The sequence below is a fragment of the Prinia subflava genome, chromosome 2 (assembly GCF_021018805.1).
Source record: "Prinia subflava isolate CZ2003 ecotype Zambia chromosome 2, Cam_Psub_1.2, whole genome shotgun sequence".
Taxonomy (NCBI): domain Eukaryota; kingdom Metazoa; phylum Chordata; class Aves; order Passeriformes; family Cisticolidae; genus Prinia; species Prinia subflava.
Window position 1 is genome coordinate 24,593,126 of NC_086248.1, and position 12,877 is coordinate 24,606,002.

Consider the following 12,877-nt stretch of genomic DNA (forward strand, 5'->3'; position numbering starts at 1 on the left):
AAGGCTGATGAGAGGAATGCAGCTCATTTCCGTTTAACATAATAAAAGAGGTACTAAAGTGCACTGCAACAACTCTATAGTTCAGAAGGAGTTAAGTCATATAAATTAACACAAGTTGGACTCGAATGGCATGCATGTCATCTTTCCAGTCAGTGGTCAGAAGAAGGAACTGTGGGTGAGGGCCAAGTGGTTCTGGCACTCCAGCAGCATAGGATGTACAATTCTGGCTTGAGAAGTCCCCCAAACCTGTTCTTGGAGGGCAGGTGCAGCTCCCAATGTTCCTGACATTGCCACAATTTAAACTAAAAAAAGCAAACCTCATTATTGCTTAATTAAGGTTTCTGCAGAATTTTAAGAGGAAGAAACCAGAGGATTTTAATTTACAACAGGTTTAGGTCTACTTCCACTGTCTGCTGCAGTTCTGATTCTGAGTTAGGAGCAGCTTTTGCAATGGAATATATGTTTTGATGTGACAACAGAAACTACAGGCCATAGTGCTGACTGATGATCACCTTATGGGATTAATACTTCGGATTTTAAGGATGTGGAAAAGAAAATGATCCATGGTTTCCACTTCCACAGAGTACAACATATCATTGACCTATGAATAAGCTCTGCTCCGTGGGAAGACAGAATTGCTCTCTCCTGGAAAAATTCTACTTGCCTCGTGACATACGTGCTTTGTTTTACTGATGGTGGACAGAGTCTAAAACTCAGAGTTGGGATTTGGTTTAGATAACCAACATATTTGTGGCTGCATTCAGCTTTGCTAAACACTTTCTCCTGTAACCTCAGCTCCTTCATTGCATTTTAGTCCTCAGATCCGAAGGAGGAACAATGGCAGTTCTGAAAAAGCACACATTTGGATTACTAACTGCTACATGTATAAATAATGTGTAAATTATTACGGTATTTATTTACAGTATTTATTACAGTATTTACTTATATGATCATATATACATCCCTCCCAAACAAATTTTTCTACATACATATTTTGTATTTGCATGTATATACATATAATGATATAATTATATATATGAGCCTATATATATGTATTTTTATAATGTATATGTTGTCTTACAAAATAGAAATGGACTAAAAGGTAAAAAAAAATCATTTGGGGCTTGCCATATAAGGATATAGTTATGGACATATTAAAGTGAGAGCTATTGAACAAAAAGGTTTAACAGTATTTTCAGAGGAGTAGTTACTAGTTAAGTCACCTGGGGTCATGTAACTAGTCCTTTAGAGTGTACTTCCCTGTCACCTTTTCAAAAATGTTCACTCTCCTTGCTTTCATTACCTTTTATTATTTTTTTTTAAACGCACAAATCTGTGTTGCCTTAAGAACCACCAAAACTAAAACATATAGGTTATAAGAACAGTTTATCTTCAGTGAAAATGAACTTTCTCCTGGCTGACAAAAGGAAAATTGTCTGCTAACTGTGAGGTTTACTTGGCTCAAGTGCATATTTAACTTACATGGGTTTGCCATCGAACGCTATGTCGAAAAAGCAAAGCAGAAAAGCAGCAGAAGCATGTAAACTGGCTGCTCTGGACCTGAAGATGAATGGGCTGCTACTGAAGAGAAACAGGATACAGTCTATTTAGCAGCTCCACTGCCCGATTCTAAACTGTGAGATATATACAGAGATCTGACTTTAGGTTTGGGAGTTGTTTGCTTTTTTTTTTTAATACCCATGTAAAGCCTTTCATTTCAGAGGAACTTGGCAGAGATTAGCATATGCAAGAGCACTGAGCTGGGAGGGTTTTTTCTAGCACAAAGACTCTGCTGCAAGTTTCTGAGGTTATAACAGAGCATTTCAAAACTGTCATGGAACAGATATGTCAATAACCTTCAAATGAGAAGTATATTTAAGACAGACTTGGTGTAGTGCAAACCTTTCTGCTGTCTCTGGATAATATTTTTTCAAAAAATATTTACAGCATGCATGGGTAACTAAGCACTACTCACTATGAGTAAATATTGAATATTCAGACACTGAATAAAAGGTTTCAGTGCCACTACTCCTGGACTGATTGATTTTTATTTGGGTTTGAACCTTCCTTGTGTCTAGTTTCTACTAAGTGCTTTCTAATTAGTAACATCAGTTTAGAAAGAGTACTTGTCACTCTATATGTTATAACTTGAACAGAAACCTCCACAGTACCCATAATAATATCAATGGGGATCTCTCAGGATCACTCACAACTGCTAAAGAATACTGATAGCCACTTTCTGGTGGGCCTCTAATTGTTGCAACTCACACAGATAATACTTATCTGTGTTTTCATGTGTATACCCAAGGAAGATGCAGCACTGTCATCTGAAAGGGACACAAGTTCAAAATTTCTTCAGTTTGAGACAGCATTTATAGGCAGGCCAGGACTTCAGAGCAGCAACAGCCTGCAGAAGTGAAGGGTGGTAGGAAACAGGCACTGAAAAACACTGCAAAAACACCCCAAGTCCAAGGAGGTCCCATTCCCTGCAATGAATCCAGAATTTCTCTCTGTAAATTTGTATCAGCCAATATATAAAGCAAAGCAAAATTGCATACAAATGTAGACAACTCAAAATCTTGCATTATATGGCAGACTGCAAAAAAGCAGTGATGGTGATGTTGCAATAATGACCAATGGTTTGAATGGTAGCCAAGTTTAAAAAGTAAACTATTATTTAATTGTACTGAATACTTTATTACTGAAAATAATACACAAATTTTGATCCCTTCTTCATCTAATAAATGCCTCATCAGGCAAGACAATGAATGCACAGTTGGGTATCTGTCAGGCCCTTTGTCCTGCTGAAATGGCATGAAGTGCAGAGAGACACCCTTTCTCAAATATTTTTATTCCACAGGCAAGAGCTTTTCAACACTGGCAGCCTGAAAAACACAGGTTAAGATTTGCAAGTATTTGGTCCTTTCAGAACGTTCTCATGTCATTCCAGCCCTGCTCAGCACATTTGCCAAAATGCATTTCTGTGGAACAAATCACAACATCTGAAAACTGGTTGACCAGAAAATCAGTAAGTATTTTTTTAATCATTGGAGGAATATAATTTTTCTAACTTCAAAATAAGTAGAATATTGGGGTCAATACTGATTACAAAAAAACCCCAAAAATCTTCCTTTGCTCTCATTGATCAAGATTCTTAGCACTGATTTTTAAAAATGGTATTTTTATACCACCTGAAACTAATATATGCAGCACTGCAGTTACATCAGACAAATCATGGCTCAGGGGAATATCACAAACACCTGTGTGTAAGATGGGAAAGAATGATATTTTCCACTCATGTGGCAAACTGATGAAACATCCACACTGTATTAACACTAAGTCCAACTCTAAGAAAAAAAAGTCAAATTTACAAAAAGAGGGTATTTTGCAAAAGAGGTGTTTTTTTAGACCAAAAGAAAATATCGTGTACTGATTTTCATTAACAAAACTATTTATTTTATGAAAAAAAAAAACAACTAAAAAACCCCCAAATCACTTATATGGATGTATAAGAAGTAATCAGTGTTTTAGAAATTTGGCTATAAATATCTGATTATGTTGACTGATCTTAAAAAATATAAAAACTGCTAGCAATGACTTTAGGTCATAGTGCATGAAGGACTATTAGCTGTTTTCTTTCATTAGTGATTAGCTGCACACTGATATGTACTTCACTTTTCCTGAAGATGTTGGTGTGTGGCTGTGACACATAGGCAAAGTGAAAGGTGCTTTGGCAAACGGTTAACAAACCAAAGACATGCTGAAAGACATGTTATAATAAGCTGATTTTACAATATAAGATCCCAGGATCCCAACTGGATTCACAAACAGTAAAGCCTCACTAATCCATGCCACTTTTTAACTACTAAATGTATGTGCCAAGGCAAAAAGGAGCCACTTACAGACCTGTGTAACTATAAAGGGTCATTTACACTAATCTCACTGAATTTCACTGTTTGACTCGAAATTCTTTGTGTAAGTACTAAGTAAACCAGTCAGTTTTAATCACTCCAAGGTGATAAAGTTTACAGTAAGCTGATACACTACAAACGACACTTATTTACATCTTGAATATAATGAAATGATAGTTTATCTACAGTGAACACTTGTGGTTATCTGACCAAAACAGGTCAAAGGTTCCAGGCATTTTCTCCTGAAATTACTCAGTGCTGCCTCTAATGACTGATAATTGAAAGCAGAGGCTGGAAATATCAAATGTGGTAGGTGACAGATAAGCAACAGATTAATGCAAGTACTCTGTTACAGGACACTGAAAGGTCAGAGGCCCTAGGAATTAGCTATTGTGCTACTGTGAAAAGACAGACATCAAATAGCTGTTTACCTCATTCTTGCTCTTCTCTCTCTCTTTCAAATTCCAGTCTCATAGATGAGACTGTTTCAAGTGAGTCACCTTTCATAAATTAAGGCAATAAATGTTTTGTAGGGTGTGTGGAAAGGTGAAAAGTGATTCTAGAGAAACATACAGAGTTAAAAAAACCCTGCGAAAATAAAACAGGTATGCTAGGTGTAAATATTTTAATGAAGTGCATCTGAGAGAAGTTAAGGACATTCATCAGAATGTTATTCTCTGTTGAAGAGACATCAGATTACATATATCAAAACACGTATTTTGATATTTTTAAGCTTTGTAATTTTTTTGGATTATAGAAAATAAATATCAATTTTATTTGGGCAGGCATACCTTTAATCTTTTCACCCTGAAAGTCCTAAAAATGTAAAATCTTGTTAATATTAAGGTAAGTGGCAGCCATTTGATTCTGTTCATTGGCCTTTATATGAAGATCATAGTCTTCTAGAAAAGGTTTTAAATCAGGTGGAGTTTTAAGGTCCAAGAATGAAGAAAAATAACTTCCCACAGTGATGATTAGAAAACAAAAAAACGGCAGACTATGATTCCACTTCTCTAAGCACTGCTACTCCACTAGGTTTATTTGTTTTTTAGAATGATTTGAACTCAGGGAATTTATTTTGAATTAGACATTGAAATTGAAAAAAAAAAAAATAGTCACCTGTACTTAAAGCCTTGCTTTGGACACCAGAGATGGCTGCCTGATACAGTCAGTGGAGAGACAATTCTGTTAAGGGTCAACTGTCTTGTGCCAGCCAGTAAACAGAACAAAGGAGTTTATTTATATTTCCCCTTTAGTTCACTGCAGCTCCAGAGAATCAGAATGAGATAGTCCTTGCTCAGCCAAAGAACAGTTCAACCCTTATCAGCTGATTTCGATGACTGTCCTAACTGCCAGGATGCCAGTAGCCCAGCAATGGGACATCCTGAGCCATTCCACAGAAGGAATGCTGGGGTTGAGGGCTGAAATAAGAATAGGTGTTTGTTCCCACATCTGACTTTTTTTATTATTTGGCATTAGACATTTACATTACCATAATCACTTGTCTGGGTGTTTTAACTACAGAACTTCAGAGTTACAGACCCCATTGCATGTCTTCCATTTAGGATGATTGAGTTGTGACCTCATAAACATGGTAGGATAGCTTGCACACCTAAAGTGCTGCCAAAGATGGCTATAAACTCTTGAGCAGGGACAGGATAGGAAGGAGAGGCAGCCTTCTATATTAGGGAGTTTCGATTGCCTAGAACTCAGTTGTGGTGACAACTGGGTTGAATGTTTATAGGTAAGAAACAGAGGGAAGGCAAATGGCAGATATCCTGGTAGGAGTCAGTTATAGATCCAGCCAGGGTGGAGAGGCAAATGAAATGTCTGCTGGCAGCTGGGAGAAGTCTCCCAATTGCCAGACCTTGCTCTCATGGGGGACTTCAACTTACAAGATGTCTGCTGGAAATACAACACAGCATAGAGAAAACAGTCTAGGAGGTTCCTGGAATGTGTGGATGCAAACCCCTTGACACAGCTGGTGAGGGATTCAAGCAGAGAAGATGTCCTGCTGGACATGCTGCTGGTGAACAGAGAATAACTGCTGGGTGATGTGATAGTTGGAGGCCTCTTGGGCACAGCAATCACAAAATGATGGAGTTTTAATGGAGTTTTTAATCCTTGAAGAAGGTAGGGACCCAGCAGAACTGCTCCTTTGGACTTTCTGAGGGCAGGCAGCCATTGGCCTGTTTAGCAGGTTGGTTGGCAGAGTCCCTTGAGAGGCTGATCTGAAGGGCAAAGGAGTCCTGGATGACAGAAATCTGAAAGACCAAGAGCAGATTGTCCCCATGTGCCAAAAGCCAGCCAATGGGGAAGAGGAGCAGCCTGCCTGAAAAAACAGCTTTGGCTGGAGATCAGAAAAAAAAGGGGAGTTTATGCACTTTGGACGAAGGAGCAGGAAATGAGAAGAACTACAAGGATGTCATGAGGTTATGCAGAGAGAAAATTAGAAGGGCTGAAGTCCGACTATGATGTAATCTGGGCACTGCCTTAAAACACAATAGAAAGGTTACAGTAAATACATCAGCAACAAATGGCGTGCTAAGGAGAATCTTTATTCTAGTGGATGTGGGGAAAAAAGGACAGTGACAAAGGATAAGGAAAAGGCTGAGGTACTTTGTCTCGCCCTTTAGTAGAGCTGGGCCAGTTGCTCTCTGAGTGCCAGCTCCCTGAAGCTGAAGAGAGGTAAAGGGATCAGAACGAAGCCCTCTAAATGGTGGACTTGTCAGTGCATGTTTAGTACTTGGAGTCAATGATCTTAAAGGCCTTTCCCAATATAAATGATTCTAAGATTCTGTAATATCTTACATTAAAAATGTAGGCAGAGGTTGAAAATAGGAGTCCCCAAAATTACATTCCACACATACCCTATCTTAGGCACGAAAGTCATTGTCAGAAACTTTATCTACGTTCACATCCCCTTCCAACTAGAGCAAAGCTATTTCCTTTATCAGTGGGGATTTTGCTTAATTAGAAAGGGCAAGTCTGGAAATTTTTTTTTCACTGCAAGAGTTCTGTTTCTTAAAAACTGATTTATTGCAGTACTTTTTGAGTTTTCTCTGCATTTATTATTATTATATTAGTTGTATTTAAAGTAATTATATATTTACAGATACAGTTTTGAAATAATGATGTAAATTACTTCCACACAAAATACACTGTCTTTTCAAAACACAAAGAATAAAGTTTGGTCAGTCATATGCAGAAGCTAGACATACTGCCATAAATTCAGAGTTATTTCAATAAATTCTTTATTTTCAGATCAGCTACTCACATCATTGAACAACATTTTCCTATTTTTTTACCAAAATTAGAGGCAGTTTGAAAATTGTTTGATGAAATACTGTGCAGTTAGTGATAATTGTAATAAATGAAATAGTATTTATCGAATCCAAACTTTTAGTGGTAAAACATCCCTTCTATAATTGAACAGATTTACACAAATGCATGAATTGCATAGTAATTTAAATCAAAATAATGTCAGTGAAAAGAACCTTCAACAATGGCAGCAGAATCTAGAGAAAGAAGGAAAAGAGAAAATATGATTTAAAAAATCAACAAAAAAACCCATTGCCTGTCTTTTTTCTAAGCAAATATTTCGCTTATTGGTTTTCTTTGTTTAACCCTCAAAGAAATGCATTTCAATATCCCATACTTCATAGAAAAAGTAAAAGTTAGAACATATTAATGTATTTTAGCCAAGTACTTAGTATTATATCTTTTGAGAGTGCTCTTCTATTATTAAAATGTTAATTTCTTCATTTTGTTATTGTAGTCAATAAGAGCTCATAGATCCTTGCCAATTAACAAAACACACAGTTCAAAAACTCCAAATAGTGTAAAGACTAAAATTTTATTAAGGTGGACTTTTGAATTATGTGATTTCTACTTTCTAATCCCCTCAAAATGTGCATGGAATGTTTTCACTTTAGTAAGTTATAGACAGTACTCATGTAAATAATGAGTTATACATCCATGCTAGAATATAAGTGAAATGCAAAACGATTATTTTCTCTTTTTTTCCATGAATTATTTTAAGAATTAGAACTCAGTTAATAGTTAAAAGCTTCCAGCATTCACGATGAGAAGGAAAGAGTTCCCAGAAACCATGTAACAGTGCCTGCCAGCAACTCCTATAATCAGATGCCTGAAGAAAGGCCTCAATCAAAGAGGCAGAACTGGGCTTGGCTTTCTCACACATAATCTCCCAGGTGATCTGGACACTGTGAGATTACCCATGATACCTTCTTGTTACTTTACATTAAAATATGGAGTGAAATTGAAGTTTTAAAGAAATTGCTGGTCTTCATTCAATAGCCAATGTTTTGTTAAAAAATTCATTGCTGAACATGTGTTATTCATTCAATTTACTCTTCTTCCAAGTCAAATGCACTTGCTCAACAAGTCAAAACAAGTGCTGCACTGCAGCTGGTCCGATAATAATTAAATGTTGGAAGGCTTTCAGTTGTTGATACAAAATAAGTGGGAAAGCAACACCCTGCTTTTCTTATGTTGCCTTAAACCCGGCCAGGACAAGAGAAGAAGTAACCAAAGAGATCGAGTTTTAGAAGTGAACAGGGCTTTGAGAGTCTGAGTATTATTACAATTCTAACATAAAAGATGGTTGGCAACGTGATTCCTCAAAATCTCCTTTTTCTGATGGTTTTGGCAGTAAAGTGCACTGTATCTTTCAACTTCACAAATGCAAATCTTTCACTCCACTTGCTCAGCTGTAGCACGAAGCAAAGCAGAAGATATAACTGCTCATGCATGCTATTTTATCTTTAACAAGTAAGGAGCCTTTGGTTTCTTTATTGTTTTAAGACAAACTGTATTACAAAAGCACTTCAATCACAAATATGTGTTTTACTCTAAATCCACTACATTTCTGATTGAGTTCCGTTTCATCAGTGATAAGTAAATCTTTACTTGGAAAAACAGAACTCACCAAAGATCCTTCTATGACATAATTCTGTGCTAATGCATAGACAAATTAGCTAATCCTTACACCACCAAGCCTCAAGTTGCTAATTTTGTCTGCTATTTTCAATGATGTCTATTTTGCCTCACCTTTGGCAAAGCCAGAAAAATTTGGTACCATCTGTCAATAGACTTCCATTCTTTCTCCCATTTAATTTTGTTTTTCTATAATCACAGATCATCACAAAGAAAACTAACAATTATTGCCAGGTTTCTGCCTGTGTGTGAAAGTCAGGATGTCAGATCAACACAACCTCAAGGTTAACAAATGACAGAAAAAAAGATCCCTCTTGGGTTCAACTGCAACTGAATAGAAACAAAAGTTATACCTCTGGGATCCAATGGTCAGAAAATAGGTGTAAGTTATAACTGTTTTGACACTGTAAAAGTATACAGATGGAACATAACTTCTGAGGAGGGTGAAAGGGCATATATCATCATAGGGCAACTGGCAGGGGAGGAAAAGCCAAACATTAAAGTGCACTCTATCTTCTCACATCTCCTTAGTTTCTGTTCATGTTAACCCTCTGCTCACTTCCAGCCAGAGGTGGCAAGTCACTCTACCATTTACCATTCACACATGTTGTCTAATAAACTCCATCTATTTTCTGCTGTGGAATATTTTGGAAATGCTTCCATGGAAGTTGTGTCTGCACGCCAAACTGGATATGACTGGATAGACAATATTTTCTGCTTACTCTGTGCTTGCATCTGAGTATTTTATTACCCATACCCATTAACACTGACTAAACATCCCATAAAAGCAGTCCAGCTGTAATAAAGAAAAGGAAGGAAGCCCTCAAGAACATCTCATCTAGAGTAGAAGAAGGCTTCTTTACATATAAGAAATCAAAAAAATTTTGGTAGACTATATTATAGGCGAGACATTAAATACAATTGCAAAAAATAGCCACTCACAGGCTATGTACTTAGTTATTATGTCAGCTTGGCTCAAATAAAATCAGAAGTCCTCTGATTTATGCTTTGGTTGCACAAATGTATATTGGGCTAATCGCTATACTGAGTCATCACCTTAAAATTAAAAATGTAAGGAGACTAAACATCATCTTCTATAACTTGTTGGCCCTTGTTTTGAAGGTTTGTCCTGCACACTCTTGCTGTTGGCCACCTAGGAGAGCCTAAGCAGTGGTGCTGAGGGACAGAGCAATGGGACCAGAAGCACAGCAGGGGCAGGCCCTCACAGACACTGCAGTGAAGGCAAACAGGAGGAGGATGAGGAGGAAGACCAGACAGGAGACTGGCCAGGGGTAGTGAGGAATGGCACTTTCAGACAGCAGGTTTTAACAGCCAGTTTGAGATCTGATTTTAACAGCTTGTTAATACTGGTTCAAAATTTACCCTTTCCTCTGCAGCTCTGTCAGTCTAATCTGACCATGATTTATTCTCACAGAGAAAATTTCACCCCCATATGGAATGAGTCCCCTCAACAAGCAGGAAAAATACTGGGTTATTCATTTTGACCCTTTTTCTGGGCAGGAAATCACTGACTGTTAGTGAATAAAATACCTCTGGGTTGGCCATCCAGCATTACACCTGCACTGCCAAGGGAAAGGAAAAATAACCTTCACAAACATTGTGAAGAGCTCAGATTAGCTCCAGGTAACATGACATGACAGTAGGTCCTGATCCCTCACGGGAGGTTCTTTTGGACAGACTTGCAGAGAAAGACACAAAATGATATAACAAGAAAGAAAATGATTTCCAAAGTAGAAATTATGACATTTTGAGCACATGGTGCTGTTCATCCAACAGTTGTCTGGTGCAAGATTGTCACTCTGCTACCAAAAACCCCAATGATTGATGTCAACGACAAGAATAAAGTCCCCCTTTGCAGTTACTCTGTCACAGTCACAGAGAGGCTGTGGTTGGAGGGAACTTGAGTAGATCATCTGCTCCTGGCTCAGGCACAGCCACCTAGAGCTAGTTGCCTAGGACTGTGGACTTGCTTGTAATATTTCTGCATTTTCAGTGTTATTCCACCTGAGACTGCATTCCTTATGTTTCTCACATGGTTACTTACAAAGACAATGCCCAAGCTGATTGTAGAGGTATCTACAATCACACTATAGATGTAACACCTCTTTGGAACAGCAAAGATCATCTCCTGGAGCATGTACTCTGCTGAGCTGATATGCCCCCAGCAAAACTTGTGTGTCTTTCTGAGCAGAAGGTAAGAATGAGCAGGGAATGGGAACCTGACCTGCAATCTTTTTGGTGTAACACCACTAAGAACATTTCACATGCATTTTGCAGCAGCTGATCAACCTTTGCCCACACTTGCTCTAAACCTGTGTTTCCACTAGGTTTTGAAGTGACAACTCTCTAATCTTTGGGGATATGCTTAGGTTTTTTATGAGGTAAAAACCCCATTTGTCAATAAGGAAGCATCACAATCTCATCTTTTGGAGACAGGCTTTCATTCCCATTTTGATGAAAACGTGCTCCCTACATGCAGACAAGGAGAAGCAGCAGGATTTAATGGAGTTTGTATTAAATCTCACTGATATAATGATATAATGTTAACGATATGGTGATATGTTAATAAAAGAAGCTTCATTACTGTACAGCAGCACATGGTGATGTAAACAGAGCATGAACAGGTCATAACTTGTTTGGGAGCTGTGCCCACAGAGCCAAGATTTCAGTTCCTGAGTGTGCTTGTGTACCAGTTCCAGCTGAGTGATGAACACCTTTTAGACACGGTCTCCCATGCACACACGTGCTAATAAGCATATCTTTTATATTTTACATTTATAAGGAATACATACAAATATGGAGGATGCAGAACTGCAGGGCAATCAAATAGTGGCAATATGCTGTTAATCTTAATGACATTACTCTCTTCATTCTGACCCAATGAATTGCAGCATGAACTTGAACTATTTGATCTCAAGATTAGCTCAGTTGGCCAGAGCATGGTGCTAATGCTGGGGACCAAGGTTGGGGTTTCAAGCCCCATATGACCCATTCACTTAAGAGCTGCACTTGATCCTCATGAGTCCCTTTCAACTCTGAATATTCTGTGATCTGTATCTTAGAATTTACTTCATAGCATCAAATGCATCTGGATTTTGCTTTAACACATATCTATATTTCTGTAGAAAAATATAAGTACACCTATTTTATAAAATTATAAATGTATTTAAGATATACTTACTTAAATTAAAATTTTGATATATCTAAAAATGCTTATCCTTGTAAATGTGATCCCAGTATTATATATAACCTCATTAAACATGATTATTATTTCAATAGTTTAAGAAGTGATGAAAAAAAATTACCTCTTGAAGAACCATAGTTGATAATTATAGGATATAATATGGAAGATAACCAAAGAATTAAATAAAAGAAAAAACTTTACTCTGAAATAATATTTAATTTTAAATTACTCTCACATACAATACTATATAGTGTCACACTATATTACCTCTCAAAATTCTGAAAAAGAAACCAGCCCTTCCTGAATGTCATCATATTTAATTGTATGTTTTCAAGCACACTTTCTATTGATTAACATGCAAGAGGATTTAAAAATTCTGATTTTTTGAATACCTTACTACGACATCCAGCAAATTCTGTTTTATTTTTAATCATATAAGCTTGTAATTTAAATCAGTACACAAAAAGAAATTTAACTATGTAAAAGCCATTGTGTCTAGTTGAACTATAAGTTTAACTTTTGCTACATGAAAGACAGAGCAGAGTTTTAGCTTTTACAATAGTGTTCAGTTCACAGTGACAACCATGGGCAGTACTGCATCAGCCAAAGGTCTCACAACACAACCCCAACTTATCTCTTTTGGCTAGAATTTGACTCATGCTGGATGATAACCCATTCCAGTAATGCCATAATCATGTGCAGTTAACCACTACAAACAGCTAAATTTTTGTAGGGCACTTCATTTTGCAATAAGACTATTTATCACTGTTATAATAAAACAAAATTGAAGATGCATTCTTTT

General features: G+C 37.1%; 1 protein-coding gene across 3 annotated transcripts in view; it reads right to left on the reverse strand.

The window, feature by feature from the left end:
• BMP5 (bone morphogenetic protein 5) overlaps nucleotides 1–12,877 on the reverse strand; it is a 58,177-nt gene that overhangs the window by 33,951 nt on the left and 11,349 nt on the right. The window lies entirely within an intron of this gene.